General features: G+C 41.7%; 1 pseudogene across 1 annotated transcript in view; it reads right to left on the bottom strand.

The window, feature by feature from the left end:
- Positions 1–1,344: 1,344 nt before the first annotated feature.
- LOC310929922 (N-acetyllactosaminide beta-1,3-N-acetylglucosaminyltransferase 3-like) overlaps positions 1,345–6,000 on the bottom strand; it is a 40,016-nt pseudogene continuing 35,360 nt past the window's right edge. The window contains exon 3 of the transcript in view: positions 1,345–2,102. The product of the transcript in view is annotated as an N-acetyllactosaminide beta-1,3-N-acetylglucosaminyltransferase 3-like (transcript). The remainder of the gene's footprint in view (positions 2,103–6,000) is intronic.

The raw sequence follows: 6,000 nt of genomic DNA, 5'->3' as shown, positions 1-6,000 counted from the left end.
AAACTCAATTATACCACTCTGAGAAACAAAGGAGGAAAAACACCCCTTCATTCAAAGATGCATATCAAAGCTGTACCTCAAATCCTTAAATCCTTCCAGCTGAGTCAAGCGCTGCTCGTTAGCCCTCCCCTTTCATCCCACGACAGTTTAGCCATTGATTGGACTTCATTTCAACCACATTTCTTGTGTCCACTAATACGTATCTTCAAGGACAACCACTGAACCAGTCCCACAATTACTGCATCAGACTTAAAATTCAGTTCCTTATGGATCATAACATAAAAAAAAACAAAAAAAACATTTGGGGCTTTTAGCCAAACAGTTGAGATGAGTCTTTACTGCACAAATATGGAGAAGATACTTGTAGGACATGAAACCTTCTTATTTCCACATTGACAAAACCATGGTGGGGAGTATCGCTCAAGATGTGACGACCTTCCTCAGTGAAGAGACAAGTGTGACATGGACCAAGTGTGTTAGAGTTAAAGGGGACATATTATGCAAAATTAACTTTTGAATCATTTAAATACTTATTTATTATTATTATATATTTGGGACTCTGGAGGCCCTATGAGTAGGCAAAGTGTGAAAAAAGATGACTCAGTCGTTTTTGTGGTCTCACAGAATTGTTGTCTCGCAGAGCTTCGCTTTGTCCCTAAAAAACGAGCTAGAGCGAGAGTGCAGGCGAGGGCGATAGTTTTTCGGAAGAGCGGAAGTTCACAAAGTGTTCTATTCTTGGCTACACAGTGCAGCACAGAGTTCTACACAAACTTTCAGCCTCAGAGGATTTACATTTTATATATGACGGCAATGTGCCGGCTAGAGTCGGCAAATGATGGCTTTTCCAAATGCTAACTGCTGTTAGCTGCTGGAGCCTCAGTGACGCTGACGTAGTTTCCTGTGTCTCATTTACATTTAAAGAGGCATGCACTCAAAAGAGAGCGTTCTGAACTGCTATGGTGCTTCATCCTTAAGGTATTTTGACCGAAGCATGTCACAGACATGGTCATTAGGACACCAGGGAACTTGTAGAAATAGGGTATCATATGTCTACTTTAAGGCAGTGATGTTGAAAAAAAAACCATTGCAAAAACTATCTTTAAACAGCATTTATTCTCGAGAAGTTGGACAAAGTGATATGAACAGGGTTCCAAAGGGTATTTGAAATCCTTGAAGGGTTTGCAAATTTGAAAACAAACAAATTAAACTCCAACCTTTTTGAAAATCACCCTAGAGTAAATAGACATGGGTCATTGGAAATGCTTGAATTTTGAGCAAGAAATAAGCAGTTGAAGTGCACCCATGACAGGTCTTTATAATAGCAGGGGTCATATTTAGTCACATCTATGTTCCTTGCAGGTCAAAAGGCCTAAGTCCTGCTTTGGCCAGGCACATCCCAAAGTAAACATCGTCAATGGGAAAAATGGGAATGGACGGAGACATGTTGTCTATGTCCTTAGCTGTATAGCTAGACAGGAGGATGCCCCCACTACAATAAGAGGGGTATGAATTTGACTCTTGTACTTGAACAGGGACAAAATATTTGCTATGTGGGTCTCTGATGGGTCCAGTATTCTGCATCAAATGGCCATCAGGTGTTTGCCTCCGTCATTGTCAAGGCTTTGGAGATATCTTGTCTGTGTTGGCAAAAACATAGTTATCGCCATTAAACAAGAAGCGAGCATTTGGGCAGGTCCTCTCCATCCACTCAAGGAAGAGTATCTGCTTCACTGTGAGGTTGAGGAATGTTTACCAAGTTACCAAGAATGTCATTGAACTCACGATGCTCCAGGTCAAGCTGTTTGTTCCATCTCAGTTTTTCCAAACCGGTATCAGTTGTTCCTGTGATGAAGACCCTGTGAATCTTCTTAGCACTCTTTAGCCCAGGTTTTGCGCAGGACCTCTCTGTTTATTGTCGTTTCCGGGGGAGCTCTCAATGACCATTCTGACATCTGCAGATTTATGAGCTCCTCCACATTTGTCTGGAACATCCAGTAGCATGAAATGGTGACAGTGTCGATAGGACAAAAAGTCTTTAATTTGACTTGGAAGAGAGCTGAAATCTGTGATGTTCGCAGCAGATGTATTTTTCTTGTAAGTCACTTTGGATAAAAGCTGCTTTTATGCTGCTTTTATCATGATGATGTCCTAAACATCAAGTATAGTGTCAACATTCTATGTCGCAAAAGCACGTGGCTGAAGAGGTGCACGTGGTGACTGTTTACCTTTTCACATTTGTTGTGATTACATCAGAACAAAGTTGTAAAAATCTTGGACGAAAAAGTACCTCAGACCATTAAATAACCATGCACTACATCAGTGGTTCCCAAAGTGGGCCGTGACACTATGCAGGTGGCCCATGAAAGGTCATTAAAGGCGACATAGACCAGGAAGCTCCAATCAATGCTGCTTTTGGGTGTGTATCTGTGTCATTACTTCATGTATGAAGCCCTAAAGTTTCATAACAAACAGTTCAGCCACTGCTGAGAACCCTGCAGGCTTTTATTGTTTTGCTGAGCTCTCCGAAGCAGATCTGAAATGTGCTTGCTAGAGACGTCACAAGCCGGTCTCACCACTCATCTGAACAGCAGTTCCGGAGCAGGAGGAGGAGCTGTGTCAACTGCTCGCTCTGTTGCTGCTGTAGAAACCAGCACTAGACACTTCATAAGCTGCTAAACATCTTCTTAAGGGCTCCACAACTTGGTCTGCACCACAACTTGGTCTGTAACGGAGAGATTTAGATCAGCTCGTTTGCAGAAACTAGGAGGTTTTTGAGCAAGCAAGTTAATGTTTCTAAGTAGACCTCCTTAACTCACATATATGTGAGCGTCATCTCATCACAGATACTATTTTGTGAGCTACACTGCTAAACAGAACAATACATGTACAATACACACAACACTGGACATAATAACCTCTTAACATTTGAACGGCCTGTCGTTTGTGTGCCACCACATAACAACTATGTGTCTCAGTAAAGTAAAGTAAAGTCTCGGGAGCTTACCCAGGAAACCGACGTTACCGCCGGCCCTGGAGAAAATAGATCTCCCGTGTTCCCCGACCACGGTCAGGAGATAAAGCAGGAAAGGTTAACACGGGGAACATAGACCGTACATCCAAGTTACATTCCTGTCCACATGTATCCAAGCTTATCAAGGATCACCGATGCATAGAAATTTTACCTTGATGCTCCAGGTTGTGAATGACAATCAATAGGTTCAGACATTAAGACAATGTAATCCAATATAATGTAGCGACCTGACGGTCAAAAAACCTTATTACACCAAACGTAGTACAGCTTAAATGGACAAACACATCCAACCTGCTAGATATTTTCAGTACATATCTCTCCCGATCCCTGTTTGTATCATAGCTGTCACACATATCAAAGTGTCTTATGAACCTTACCTTATACCTGCCAGCCATTTTCTAGCATTTTGACCCATCTTTCAAGACCCACAGAATATGTAAACAGTGAAACTACCAAAAGAAAAAAAACTTTCTTTCTACCTTTTTTGTTATTTAGTAATTGGCATTAGAAATTAGGCTGATTTAACCAAAAACACAGTTTTTGATCAAAAAACTGAGAAAACAGGCTTTTTGTGAAAATAATCATTTCAAGCAGATCAGTGACTTTGGGGCAAAAAAAATGTTGCTTTAGTGACACCTCAAACATCTGAACAGTGTTTTCCTTCTATAAAACAACAAATGCAACACTCATAAATGGCTTTTGATGGCAAAACAATCTTTTATTTACAAGATTTGTTAGTTGAGCGCGATGCAAGAAATGCGGCGTCTCACAGCTTCCCCCTGGTTTTGGAAACCACACGGCTACTACCAAAAGAAAGAGTAGACTCTTCTTTCATCATCAAGACCTACCCTTTTCAGTCCTTCAGTAATAGTAATAGTAATACTATCTATCTATCTATCTATCTATCTATCTATCTATCTATCTATCTATCTATCTATCTATCTATCTATCTATCTATCTACGATGATGTGATAATGAGTAGGAGGAAGTCTTCAGCGGCTGCTTCCACACTGATGGATTAAAGTAAGCAGAACATGTTGCAGCCTTCAGGTCAGATGAATAATGCATGTTTTCGGGGGATGATTTAAATTTCCAACAGTATTAAAGAGCCGCGGACAGAAGGTCATGCTCCTTTATGCAGCCACCGCATTCACCTTGATACTAATAAGAGCTGCGGGATAACATGCATCCATTTATAAATGTGTCACACCGTTCACTCTCAGAGTGAGAACGGTCCACAACAGGGCTGGAAATGAGGAGGAGGGGAGGGGGGGGAGTGTGGATCATGTAAAGAAAAAAATGTGAAGCACAAGTTTTCTATCTTTATTAGTCTGGGGGAAAAAAGCACAACCAAAGGTCATCTGAACCAAGCACCACATCATTCATTCATTCATTTTCAACTATAAATGCCTTAAATGATATTATTTATTTACATTAAGACAATGAGGAAATTCGGGTGATAACCATTCACTGGTTATGGTGTGTGTGTGTGTGTGTGTGTGTGTGTGTGTGTGTGTGTGTGTGTGTGTGTGTGTGTGTGTGTGTGTGTGTGTGTGTGTGTGTGTGTGTGTGTGTGTGTGTGTGTGTGTGTGTGTGTGTGTGTTTCACTTGAGACATTGTCTTATGACTCTGGGTCTGACTCCGGGTCATAAAAGTCATAATAATGAGTAGCAGTGCATCCACTGTTCCAGAGGGGGGAGCTGCGCTTCTGAGAGCGGGTGTGCTAATGACGTCACTTCCGGGTACCTGGCTAATCACAAGACAGTTGGGTAAGCTCTGGGCTGGCCAATCACAACACAGTCTGTCTTCTGGGGGTAAAGATTTCGGTCTGAAACAGAGCGGCTGACGAGAGCTTCAGTGAGGAGAGATTTCTATCAACTCGTTTGCAGCAACTAGGAGGTTTTTGACCATAAAAAAAGACCTCCATAACTCACATATGTGTGCGATAGGACCACTCTATGGAAACTTTAAATTGTCATGATAATGGCCTCTTCAGTTTATGCTCAATGTACAAAGATTTGTCATCATGCGACAGATTTTCAGATTCAGATTTCATTTACTGCCGTGCTGTCACGTCCCATGACGCTGCCTTAGAACAGCTGCCCCGAGTGTTCATCCATACGTTACTGTCACTATGAGCATCGCGCTGGTGCTAAGCAGTCACTGATGAGGACAATATATTGAGAACTTAGCACATGATTGAAGGGTTGGCGGTTTGATTTCCTCAAGCAACGTGCTCGATCCCTGTTGCTTATTGTGAATTGGACACTCTAAATTGACCCTAGCCGGTCGGAAAGCCCAGGTAAATGGGAGGGCATCGTCCACTGTGGTGACCCCAAGACTGAATATCAACTAAGCCTAACCTGGATATTTATCCTAACCCTCAGGGTTGTTTTATTGGCCCTCACCTTAACCTAACCCTTACCTTAACCTCAGTCCTATCCAGGGGTCCTAACACAAACCTCATTCTCCGACTTATCTGCTCAGAGAAGAAGCCTGTCTATACTGCACCTTTAATTCCAATGGTTTTGTTCACTCGCGCAGAACAATATGCTCCTTTCCAAAATACGGAGTCACAACTTCAAAAATGGGATTTCCAAGAGCGCAAAAAATCCTTGCATTGTCAAACGGAGACTAAAACGCTGACACCTGTTAAGATATTGCTGTACCGATGTCTCTGCATCATGTTCTGTCCTCCAGAACTTTATTGACAACACAACACAGCACACACTAACAAAAAACACTCACTATAAATCTCACATTAATTCCCCTCTCACAGTCATTTGTCCCCCTTTAAATCTAATTTCTGCTTCCTGTGCTTTGAAGCTGTTTTAACTGAGTCTGTTGTTGTTTTATCTGTGACTTTGAATAATAAGTGGCTTGTTTTGTGCTCATTTTGGTTCACAGATATATCAGGGGTCTTGAGAGGTTGCACGTCGGTATAAGACAAAAAAACAAAACATAATACA

This window comes from Microchirus variegatus (genome assembly GCF_963457635.1).
Source record: "Microchirus variegatus genome assembly, chromosome: 1".
In the NCBI taxonomy this organism is placed as follows: domain Eukaryota; kingdom Metazoa; phylum Chordata; class Actinopteri; order Pleuronectiformes; family Soleidae; genus Microchirus; species Microchirus variegatus.
Note: the sequence above shows the minus strand (reverse complement) of the source record. Positions and strands in the feature narration are given on the sequence as shown.